The 12030-nt window shown below is 51.2% G+C and overlaps 1 long non-coding RNA gene across 4 annotated transcripts; it reads left to right on the top strand.

The window, feature by feature from the left end:
* The first annotated feature begins 385 nt into the window (after window positions 1-385).
* LOC114012284 (uncharacterized) lies at window positions 386-5850 on the top strand. Of its 4 annotated transcripts, XR_008747518.1 has the most exons (5): window positions 504-1253; window positions 1334-1933; window positions 3176-3296; window positions 4958-5059; window positions 5287-5850. It is a non-coding gene; the product is annotated as an uncharacterized LOC114012284 (long non-coding RNA). The 4 variants fall into 4 exon arrangements; XR_008747519.1 differs by lacking the exon at window positions 504-1253 and adding an exon at window positions 386-485 and having other exon boundaries at window positions 1334-1423; window positions 3176-5059; XR_008747517.1 differs by having other exon boundaries at window positions 1334-1423; window positions 3176-5059.
* The last annotated feature ends 6180 nt before the right edge of the window (window positions 5851-12030 follow it).

Below are 12030 nucleotides of genomic sequence, written 5' to 3'. Positions count from 1 at the left end.
CCAGCGGGCACGTGGCTGAGCCGCTTCCCGGGATGCTCCCGGGCGTTTACCGGCGCCTCGCCGCCCCGCTCCCGGCCGGGCCCAGCCCGGGCCGCCGCCGCTCCGCCGTTGCTATGACAACGAGAAGAAGCGGGGTCGTAATCCCTGCGTCCCTTCCCGTGAGGTCACGCTCGTTTCCTCCAATCAGGGTTTTGTTTCTTTCTGTGCTGGCCAATGGGAATATATGCACCCGCCCGCCCCTCCTCGTAGGGGAAGCCACGCCGCAAGCGCTGGTGGTGATTGGCTGGCCGGGGCACAGCGCGCCATGGGTAGGGCAGGCGACCAATGGCGAGGGGGCGGAAAGCGTTTGACAGCCGAGGCCCCACGCGATTGGCCGGTGTCCCGGCTGAGGGGCGGGGCGCGGCGCCGCGGAGGAAGATGGCGGTCCGGCGGACGGGGTTTCTGAGGGGAGATACGTGTCCTCCACCTCGGCACCGGCGGAGCTGGTAGGAGGGGAGCGGCTGTCCTGCGGGAGAGGCCTGTGCTCTGGTGGCTGCGCGGGCCCGTTCCGGCGGGGCCCGGGCCCGGGCCCTCCCGCGGGGCCCGGCGGCGCGGGGGAGCTTGGTGCGTGCTTCCCGCAACGGGGCGGCTGCTCTCTGCGCCTCGGGGCGATGGGTGCCCCGCTCTCCAGTGCCTCTCCGCAGAGCCGGGACGCCGGCCCCGGAGGGAGCAACAGCCGCCTTAGCCTCGCCGGCGCGGGGAGCCGGGAGCGGGGGGGCCTGCAGCCGGACCGGCTGGAGGGGCTGCCATGGCACGGGGGTGCCTGGCTTCCTCCGCGCCTGGTACCAGAGCGGGCCGCGACCCGCACCGGCCCCCAGAGCCGTGCGGTGGGGCGGGGAGTTGCTGGCGCTGCAGCCGGGCGGTGTCTGTTTCCAGGGCCGTGCCCCGTGGGCTCTGCGGAGCCCTTTACGCCCTGATGATTTCTGTCATCGTCCTTTTCTAACGGCGCCTCTGGGTGTGCGGTTTTCTCCTCTTTCAATGCGTCTGCCCGAGCAGCTCCTCTCGAGCTGACGTCCCCCAGACTCGCCTCCTCCAGCACGCAGCTGATACGGTGGGGAAGTCCTTGTCCAGACCCCGTGGATAAACCTGTCTTCATTTTTTGGACGTTATTTGGCCGTCACCCTTCTGTTCCTGCGTTCTGTATAACATGCTTTGTTGTGGAGCATGGGCGAATTCCTCATGGATACGCAAATTAATGAAGTGTATATATATGCGTACGTAGCAGAATTTACTTTAAATGCAAATTGCACAGTAATGGTCCATTAAGTTGATTTTAAACCTTTTTGCCTTTCAGGTTGTACACTGTCGCTTTGAAGCAGGGAAGCCACATGCTGCGGAAGCGGTCCTGGTTCCTTCTGTCCCTGCACAGCGGACAGCAGCTGTGGTGAGCTCCGTGTCCCTGGCAGTGAAGTTTGGCACCATGTTTCACTTCTTTGTGACCTCAGCTCTTTCTGTTTTTCAAAACCATGGTTTTTCTTGAGAAGTTTAGTTCCATTTCAATCAACTGAAGTTTATTGGAAACTCTTTAAACCATCCTCCAGGCACGTTGGTTTTTGATTTGTTCCCGTTTCTTGTTTTACGATGGTTTATTGCTCAGCACTGAATTGTCAAAATGCCACCAGCGGGGCGTACAAGAGCAGTACTGTAACTTTCTATGGCTTCCATTTACAAAATAAACCTCTCTTGAAGCAGTGGATTCACAACATGGGCCAGGACATGGGAACGCCTTTCAAGCATCAGCGACTGTGTTCAAAGCATTTTGAGGACAGTTCTTTTGAAATTGACCCCTTAAAAATTAGAAAAAACAGATGTCTGTTGAAAGAAGCTGTTCCCAAAAAAATCATTTTGGGTGAAGACGGAAACTGGCTTGTTGGCACACCTCAGGGTTTCTGTGGTAGGATAAGTAATAAAACCCAAAACCGAATCTGGAATCCTGAGCACTTGAGGGTGCACTAAGATGTTTGCTATTGTATTTACTTCCCTTAAATTAAAGTAAGATTTACACATGAAGGACTTCAAGGAAGCAACAGTAGGTGAAACATGCTACCTGACAGTAAAAAGTTGCCAGTGATGCAGCAGGTTTTGTTTTTCTCCCTGGTACTGCAGAGTGTGGAGGTGGCACTGGGAGGCTGGTAACTGGGGGGAAATGAAAGGCATCTTCGTGCTCTTTGGGCTTGAATTCTAATTTTGTGCCTAAATGTTAGGGAGAAAATCTGTGCTATTTGTTAGAAACGCAGCCCCACTTTGTGCTGTAAAATGGATTTGCTCCCTGCAGAGCTGCATTTGTACATGACAGCCCTCATGCTTGGAAAAATTATGTTTAGAGTCACTGAGATGATTTGTTGGTGGCGGAGTTTCCATAGCGTGGGTGTTTGGGGCTAAGACAAAAGTTTAACTGCTCAACCTTCTCCCTGGTGTATTTGGTTTGGATTGCGATCCCATCTAGTGACACATTAATGAAATTTTTGGCAGCAGATTTGTACAATTGAGTTTATACCTGATGCAAGCTTATACATGATGGAAACTGCAAACATCTGAACCAGTGAGCTGGGCATTAGATTGAAAGGCAAATTAAAACATGTTCAAAGGCAAGCATGTAGAAATGTGGTACTCTGTAGATATAAAGTACAGATACAAAGTATGTACACAGAATGTATATATACATTGCAAAATAACCACAGTATTAATCTCTTTGTAGGGCTTAGTTTTTTGTTTGTGTTAACTTTTATTATTAGGGAAGAACTCTTACAGCCAGATCTGACAGACTGTGGCACTGCCTCAGGGCTTATTTAAAATACACTCTGGAGTATTTTCTGTTTTTCAGTGAAAGGAAGAGCCAAATTCCTTGATGGGGCTAGGTATCGATGTGACCACAGATTTTTTTTTTTTACGACTAATTTTTGCCACAGTCATTATAGAATCATAATTTCAGTTGAGTCACATTATTAAGTAATTTTACTCATTCTGAGTTGCATGCAGAAATAACAGCAGAGGATTTGTGTATAAAGCCCTCAGTTGGTGTGCTGGTTGTACGTAAGGTTGGCTGGTGAGCGCTTGTTTAATACTGTGTGACGAAGAGGGCTTTCAAGGATGTACAGCTTGCTAATGGTGTCAACTATTGAACACCTTGTTTTAGGTGCCTGGGACATTTAATAATGGTGCAGTGTGTGAGGGGAAGGACTTGGAAGATTGGCAGAAACAACTTTACAAGAAGGTGATAAAGGAGAATTATGAATCTTTAACCACGCTGGGTAAAGGTTAGTTTTTCCTTTCTCGCTGAAGGCTCACAGATCTATGCAGTTTCTGGCCTGGCTCTTGTCTAACAGTCACTCCTCAAATCCCTTGATTCCTGCTGAATTAATATTTAGATGCTTCGGAATCTTTGTGAGATGATAAGCTCCACAGTCTTTTCTTTAAAGATTGAAGGACAGTGGCTTTTCTAATGCCTCCGCAACTGCTGCCTCCCTGTGCTCTGTTGTTGTCAGGTACTCAGTCTGTGTGTGTAGGTGATACCTTGTCTGCGTGATACGGGTAGAACAGTGGCGAGTGGAAGGCTCTGCTGCTGGTGATGCACGTGTTGACTAAAACAAGGAACAAAGGAGAGTGGAAGAGGTTAAGAGACATGAGCTCAGGAGCAGCAGTGGCATGTGTTATCCTGAGTCCTGTGGACTTGTTATAGTTGTTAGTATTTTCATCAGCCCCAAATCCCGATGTATGTTTGTTCTTGTGATTTGCTAAGAGTGTTGAACTACTTTTGCTGCAGAAATAGTTAGATAACATGAATGATGACCGAGAAAATGAAGAAGTCTTACTGGTTAGTTTTAAGTGCCCAACTATACATTTGTTTGAAGTAGTTGTTTTTTAATTTGAAGATGTGAGCCCTCACTGGCTCCTCAGCGTTCAGGTAATTCCCTGGATTAACAGAAGAAGAACTTGCTGTATTTAGGAGCTAGAAGTGCCTTTACTTGTCCTTTAGACTGCAGGAACACAAGTGCTGTGAACCCCTAGAGCCTGAGTTGTCACATACTCTAGTTTGCACTTGGTGCCACACTTCGGTTCCGTTTAAGAAACACTGATTTAGCCTTACCTCATTCTGTTACTACTTCTGCACTTGCAAATTTGAAATTACATAAAGTAATGAGACAATGTGATTCCACTTTCTTTTTTATTCTTTACATACCTTCTATTTTTTATAGCAGAAAAGCTAGAGTCTGCAGACAGCTGCTCTAAAGCTCTGATCTGTTAAAAAAGTATGTGCTGTGTGTTGCATGGGGAGGGATTAGTTGGGGGAAAATAAGTTCATGTATCAGAAAGACAGTTAGGACTGAATTTGGCACCAAACAGCTGAATTAGGTTTTAAGGGTGCAATCAGTTCAAGACTTTCCACTTTTGAACATCTAACTTTCAAAAATATTCCAGAAATTATATTCAAAAGTTGAAAAATTGGAAGACAAATGCTGCTCGCCTGCTTCCCAGCCACCCTCTGCAGATGCCAGAGCAACTGCATTTGCTGTTACGCTCTTGCTGGGTCTTTCCCTGGAGGACAAGGGAGATGTGCTTTTAGACAGTGGGTTGTGCAGGGATTTGCTAGAAAACAGCATCACTAAGTCTTTTCTTACAGTTTTAGGAACAACTGGAAAAATACTGCCTTTTGCTTTCTCAAAGAACAATATTTTTGATGTAAATTAACAAAAATGACTCATGTTACAGAAGAAAGGCACAAGTAAACTACAGGGCTCAGAAGCTTAGAGTGAAGAGGCTGACAAGCTGTCCTCAGGACGGGTCTTTGTGCAACATGTCCTTTGTCTGCATCGATACAATTAAAGTAGCTTAGGAAATGTCTTTGTAATAACAGGGGGGAAAAAAAAAATCAGAGGACAATAATAACTGTCATCTCCGTGTTCTGTTCCTTGTGCAGACTATGCTGTTCCCAAAAGCAATATCCAGGTGAGAGGAACACTGCCTGTCAAGCATCAGCAGGATTTTGAGGAAAGGCAGATTACCACAAGTCTTGGTGCAGGTGCGTGGTGGCCTGAGACTTGTCAGAAATCAAACTGGTGACACATTCAAACTGCACAAGCTTGTAGGATTAGAGGGAGGGGGGATTCTAGTGCATCCCTGCTTTTTTACCCAAGACTTGTTTTCTTTGTACGGATGTGGTCATGGTGAATCAGGAATTGTTGTTCTTTGGAGATTTATGTTCTATCACATCAGTTAAAGGGAATGTTTGGAATCTTTTTGTTCCAGGCTGCGGCAGTCCTGTGATCAGATCCGAGTTGCAGAGTCACGCGAAGAGTGCAGAAAATGCAGAACTGCAGGGATCATTCTCAGGAGGAACCTGAAACCAGAGTTGCCAAATTTTGGACAAGGGGGTAACATGCAAGAGTCATCATAATTCAGCAACAGGTCAGGCAAATCCAATGGGAAGCAGAAGAGGCAACAGCTCTCTTGAGGAAGAACCTAATGAATTCAAAGAGATCCTCTTTTATCAGCAGACCTATGCAGGAGAGAGACTGTATCTGTGTACAGAATGTCAGAAATTTTTAATTTTTTTTTTAATTTTTAAATTGAAGATTGGACTTCTAAAATACAAACAAATTCACACTAAACATCATCGGGTATCATCTTATATATGCACAGACTGCGGTAAAAACTTTGGTCGCCACACAGTCTTGATTCGCCACCAGAGAACTCACACAGGGAGAGCAGCCTTACAAGTGTACAGAATGTGAAAAAAAGTTTTATGGAAAAACCGAGACTCACTAATCACTTGCAAACTCATAACATATACATGTAATCAGTGTGCCAGAAGCTTTCCTGGGGTAGATTTTTTTTTTTTCCATTTGGTTATCAAAAAATCCCTCCATCCAGAGATGATGGTTGATAGTCATATATTGATTGTAGGGGAAGCTTTAGGATAAGGGTTTTACTAAACTGAATCAAGTTCAAGCATAAAAGCTTGTTGGTGCCAGGCTAATGGTCATCGATTGGGACCTGATTTTAATTAGCAGCTAGATGATTATTAATATCTGGGAGGAGGAGTTGTGTCGAGCAGTGTTGATGGTACCAAAAACACTGTTAAAAAAAAGTCTTCTGGTGCACCAAACAGCATGTGCTGGAGAATGTATTAATGCAGGAAAATGCTCAAAGCTTTTTGAGTATGGGAAGACTGAGAAAATGTTGCCATCGGAACAGGATGGTCCACAGAGCTGTAAGCAGGAAATGGCGCTTTTAAAAGCTTAGGTTAAGGTGAGTGGTTGGGTTTGAGTTAAAAACAGTAACAACAAAAAAATTAGTTCAGCAGTTTCAGTCATAGGACAGCAGCAGTGGCAGTGAAAGCACTGTCATGTGGAAATAACGACCAGAATCAGTTGCTTCAAACATCTGTTTACTGGGGGCAAGATGCCAATTTAATTTCTGAGATTCTGGAAAAGAGCATGGATATATTCTTAATGTAAGGGCAAAGTACAGGTAACATCGCTCTGTAAACTGAAAAGAAAGCAGTGGCTTTGGCTATGGGGATGAGTTCAGCAGGCAGGAGGGGGTCCTGCGGAGACAGTGTTTGTCAGTCACATATTCTCTACGCAGGCTGGGGATATTTAGCATTTTTGCTTATTCCAGTTGAATGCAAAGAGTCAAAAAGTTGTGTTGCCTCCAGTTCAAGCACCTGCTTCGCAGTGAACCCGTGAGTGATGTCCTCAGCTTCCCATGAGGAGCAGTAGAGCAAGAGACAGCTGGTGCTGTGATGCAATTCACTAAGTTCTGAAGCGGACTGGGGGGATACACTTGGGACCAAAGGATCCCTGCCCATCCCAAGTACAGGAGTAATGTCCAGAAAGTTTTTACCACTGGCTTCTCATTATTTCCTTCTTATAATTGCCCTGGGACAGCTTTTCTTTTATTCTTCATAGAATCCCCGATTGGTGTGGTTTGGAAGGGCCCTTAAAGACCCCCCAGTCCCACCCCTGCCACGCGCAGGGCCCCCTTCCCCCAGCCCCGGTGGCTCCCAGCCCCATCCAGCCTGGCCTTGGGCACTGCCAGGGCTGGGGCACCCACAGCTGCTCTGGGCAGCCCGTGCCGGCGCCTCGCCGCCCTCACAGGGAAGGATTTCTCCCTCAGCTCTGATCTCCATCTGCCCTCTCTCAGCGCAAAGCCGTTCCCCCTTGTCCTGGCGCTGCAGGCCCTTGGGAAAAGCCCCTCCCCAGCTTCCTCGCCGGCCCCTTTGGGTGCTGGAAGGTGCTCCAGGGTCTCCAGGAGCCTTCCCTTCTCCGGGCTGAACAGCCCCAGCGCTCCCACCCCGGCTGCGCAGCAGAGGGGCTCCAGCCCTCTGGCCATCTCCGTGGCCTCCTCTGGCCCCGCTCCAACAGGTCCGTGCCCTCCTTATGCTGGGGGCCCCGGAGCTGGAGGCGGCGCTGCAGGGGGGTCTCAGCAGAGCGGGGCAGAGCCCCCTCCCTCGCCCCGCCGGCCACGCTGTTGGGGATGCAGCCCAGGGCACGGGGGGCTTTCTGGGCTGCGAGCGCACGTGGCCGGGTCACGTCCAGCTTCTCGCCCACCAGCACCCCCAGTCCCTCTCCTCAGGGCTGCTCCCAACCCATTCTCTGCCCAGCCTGAATTGAACTTTATAAGTTTTGCAGGGGCCCACCTCTCCAGCCTGCCCAGGTCCCTCTGGGTGGCATCCCTTCCCTCCAGCATGTCAGCTGCACCACACATCCTGCTGCTGTTGGCAAACTTGCTGAGGGCGGCTTGGTCCCAGTGTCTGTGTCGCCAACAGAGTTGTTAAACAGTGCTGGTCCCAGTACGAACCCCTGAGAAATGCCACTTGTCACTGGTCTCCACCCAGACATTGAGCCATTGACCACAGCTCTTTGAGTGCGATCATCAGCCAATTCCTTACCCACCAAGTGCTCCATCTCTCAGATCCATGTCTCTCCAGAGACAAGGATGTCGTGTGGGACAGTGTCAAATGCTTTGCACAAGTCCAGGCAGGTGACGTCACTCGCTCTTCCCTCCTCCACCAACACTGTAACCCCACTGTAGAAGGCCACCAAATTTGCCAGGCACAGCTTGCCCTGAGTGACACCGTGCCGGCTGTCACCCGTCACCTTGGTTTCCATGTGCCTTAGCATAGTTTCTCCCATGCAGCTTAAAGCCTTAGTGGTCCCAAGTGCGCTGTGTGCTCCTGAGGGAAGGCCCTTTGGAGCGAGGAGATTCTTTGTAGAAAAATCCTGTAAAACTCTGTCCTCCCAAGCCTCGTTCCTTTGCATAGCAGCAGCACGGCCGGGCTGGTGGGGCTGGGGGCAGTCACATGCCAGCAGCTGTAGGTTCAGGAGTGGCTGAAAGTGAGTCTGGGGTGAAAGGCCTCATGCAGGAGGCTCTGCCTCCTTCCTCACTTGCAAGCACAGGAGCATCCAACCAGCCAGACAGTTACTTAAATCTGATGCAGCGTGGTCCCCCTTGTCACTGCACTTAAATAACCGTCGCAGTGGATATACTGCTTAAATTGAAAAAAACCCACAAGAGCAGCAGCATAAGGTAAGCATCGGAAAGCGCAGGGAGCTAAAACCGATTCCAGCCCAAAGGTCAGCCTAAGGGAGAGCAGGACAAACCTGCCTGAGATGGGGTGAAACCCGGGGAATCCTGCAGTGCGGCATCGGCCGGGTGCCCGGGTAGCTGTGGAGGGAACCAGGCAGCAAGGCTGTGGAAACTTGCCGTTCCTTGCCCGAGCCTTGTCCCAGGAGAGCACATCGGAATCATGAAATTCTCCTGATTCCTCTCTGAGAAATTGTCTTGTTTCTCCTGCAGCAGGGAGAGTAAGAGCTTTTCGCAGACCATGTCATTTAGTAAGGAACTTAAGCTGAGACTCCAGGTACTTTCCATGAGAGGTAATGTTCATGCGTTGGGAAATACAAGTGGCTGCATAAATTGCGGGTCATGCAGTCAGGGGACAAAAACCTGGATCTTTAGCAAGACAGGTTTTCTTTCAAGAGTGTTTCCAATGCATTTGTTTATTTATTGATGTTTGAAAAGCTTTACGTCATGTTTAATCTGCAAATGTAAAGCTCGCCCTGCCATGTACCACCTTGTCAGGAGCAGTGGGGTCAGAAACATGTCTGAGAATAAAACATTTTTAATTTTAAGAGCCCCTACGTTCTCTAAACAGTAGCGGCAAGGTCAGGCTGTAGCATGTGGGGCTTTCCTGCCCCTTCTGGTTTAGTTGCCCTTTATGGGTTGCTGTCTGAAGTGTCCTCTCCCATTGTGTTCTCCTCGCTTTGCAAACTGAGAGCTCTGGCATTTCCTGATTAATGTTGATAAAAGATTATTTCTTTTTAAGTTTCTCTGCGCCTGTCCCTCTCGCCCCTTGCCCCTTCAGATGAAGGGTCTCACCACGTGTGTTCGGTCAGTGCCTCGTGGGCTGTGGCCACTGTCATGATGCAAATAAACACAAAACTACAGAAACTTGAGGTCTTGTACCAGCGCTTTCTGGGAAGAGGTGGTCTTCACTTCTCGATGTGGCTTTTTTAGTAAAAGCAACTGGAAAAAGAGCCCCTTTCCCAGAAAGCTCCATCTGCTTTTGTGGGAGTTAGACCTTATCATGTTTGTTGTGCATAATTTCTATTCTATCCTCACCCCATCCCGAGTGGATCTGGGCTGTGCCCACGTGTTACACACCCCAGGCGCTTCCTGTTGTCCCAGTTTAGAGGTAGAACTGGAGATGGTTTCAGAGGGAGACGTCAAGTGAAACAGGCAAGCAGCAGGTTTAAAGACACGGGGAGGCAGCGGTTCTTCACGCAATGCTTCCTCACGCTGGTGGCACCCGCGCAGCAAGGTGCTGCAGGTGCAGGGTCCTGAATCAGCCGGATAAATTCCCAGAAGGAAAAGAAAATGATAGAAACTTTTAAAATACAGAGATGCCACTTCTGGCTGAGGATGTCCCCGAGCTGCAGAGTGATGGAGGGACTTCAGCACCCTCGGAAGGGTCTTACACCCTCCTTAGGCGATGCCTTAGCTGCTCCTGGGGCAGGTCCGAGCTCAGCTGGATCTTGGATCCGACCTGCTGCTCTTGTGGAGTTGTGTCCTCGAGGGACCTTTCAGGAGGGGCGCTGGGGTGAGGACACGGGGGGCAGCAGTGTGGGGGGCTGTGTGGGTGCAGCATCCCCCTTGAGGGAGCCCTGGGTGCATGGCCACAAGCGGGCAGCTCCTGAGGCATCAGCCCCCAAATGGGCAAAACCCACCCAGCCCTGGAGATGCTCAGGATGCTCCGGCGTGGGACATGGTTTCACAGCCTGGGGGTCCTGCACAGCCCACAGCCCCCGCAGAGCCCCAGCAGGAGAGCGGACGTCCTCCCGGGCCGGGGGGCAGCTCCGTCCATTCCTCTGTCTTAGCCTGCTGGATCCCATGGGATGCTCCTGAGGGGGTAAAGCCACTGCATTGGATCATGCTTTTAATTCCCCACTGCCACAAAGAGTAGGGTCTTTCGCAAATGCTGTCCTGGCGGATCAAACTTCCCCCAGGAGGACTTGACGTTCCCAGGGAAATATTGCCTGGGTGGGAAAACACATTTGAAAATCTGAGGGATAAACCCAGGAAACCCTGCCTGAGCTGACACCCGCTGAATCCATGGCTGGGAAAAAGAAATGCCCAGGTCCCAGCAGGGATTTTATGTTTCTTCCCAGTGTCCCCAGCATGGGAACTCCTGGTCCACTCCAGCAGCGGCCGAGCACCAGCTCAACGCCAGCTCCAGGATTCTCCATCCCGGGTGAGCCATCGTGGGCAGCACCGCCCGCTGCTGCCTGGCTCTTAATTTCACAGGGCACAGGAGCAGCCATAACCCCAAATCTCACCATAGCCCTGCCCACGGAGAGGTCCTGGGGAGGGGTGGCTGACATGAGGGGCTCGCTGCTGGGTCTGTGGCCTTGCCTGGCGGGTGTCCATAAACACGGCAGAGGAATCTTGGAGGAGACGTGAGGGAAACCCCGGTGCAGTGGGATGTGTGTGGCCATTTGTGTTGTTTGCAGAACCACCGGGGACAAACCCGCCAGGCACCGGGGGGATGCCAGCAGCCCCCAGGGAGCAGCAGCAGCGACACAGAGGGTCCCTCCCTCCACTCCCCATCACAGATGGGCTCGGTTTCGTACCCTGGTCTCTGCGTGACACTGAAGCTGAGCAGCCTGGAGCAGGTTTTATGGGGACGCAGGTTTGGGTGGGTTTGGTTTTATTCTGCTGCATACAGCCCACGGGCCTTGGCCTGGCAGCCGCTTGGTGACTGACACCGCTGCTGGCAACGGTGACCTCGTGGGTCCCTGTTGTCTCCCATACGTCGAGGTGTCAGTTTTGCATTCATTCATCACTGGCTCCCGATGAGCCGTGAGCTGTGCCCTGGAGCTGTTCAGGAGGTGGCAGGGCAGCTGGTCCCCATCCCCAACTGGCAGGGACAGCCGTGCCCTTCGCCGGGAGCTGCCTCCTTCCCACCCAGAGCTGCTGGGCGTGAGGGGATGGTGGGCAGCCACAAAACCCAGTAAACTGCCATTATTTGCTGGTTTCCCAAAGGAACAGGGTCTCTGTGGCTGTGCTGTGTCTGCCTGCTGGTCCCCACCACCAAGCGCTGGCCCCTGGAGCCCTCCCGGTCCTGGCGGCTGTGCCAGAGGTGCTGCATGCTGAGGTCCCGGGGGGGTTTGCAGGTGGACCCTGGCACCAGGGTGGAGGGATCAGCACCAGGCAGGTGCCTGAGTTGATTTTAATTTTTGTTTATTCTGCCAAAGACCATGGTTTCCCACCCCCTCCCCTTAATTGCACAGAGGGTACCAGCTGCCATGAAGCTGCTTTCAGAGGTTCCCCTTGGGGTCCCCATGGGCCACCACTTGCGGCCCAACAGCTCACACCTTGGACTGTGCTCCCAGGGGACCCCTGGGACCCTCCCTCCTGCCCAGGGCAGCAGTGGGTGCCCCCTGCCCCAGCTCGGGCTCAGGGCTGGGAGGGTGGCAGCTGCAGGGT

Source organism: Falco peregrinus, chromosome 5 (genome assembly GCF_023634155.1).
Source record: "Falco peregrinus isolate bFalPer1 chromosome 5, bFalPer1.pri, whole genome shotgun sequence".
Lineage (NCBI taxonomy): Eukaryota > Metazoa > Chordata > Aves > Falconiformes > Falconidae > Falco > Falco peregrinus.
Note: the sequence above shows the minus strand (reverse complement) of the source record. Positions and strands in the feature narration are given on the sequence as shown.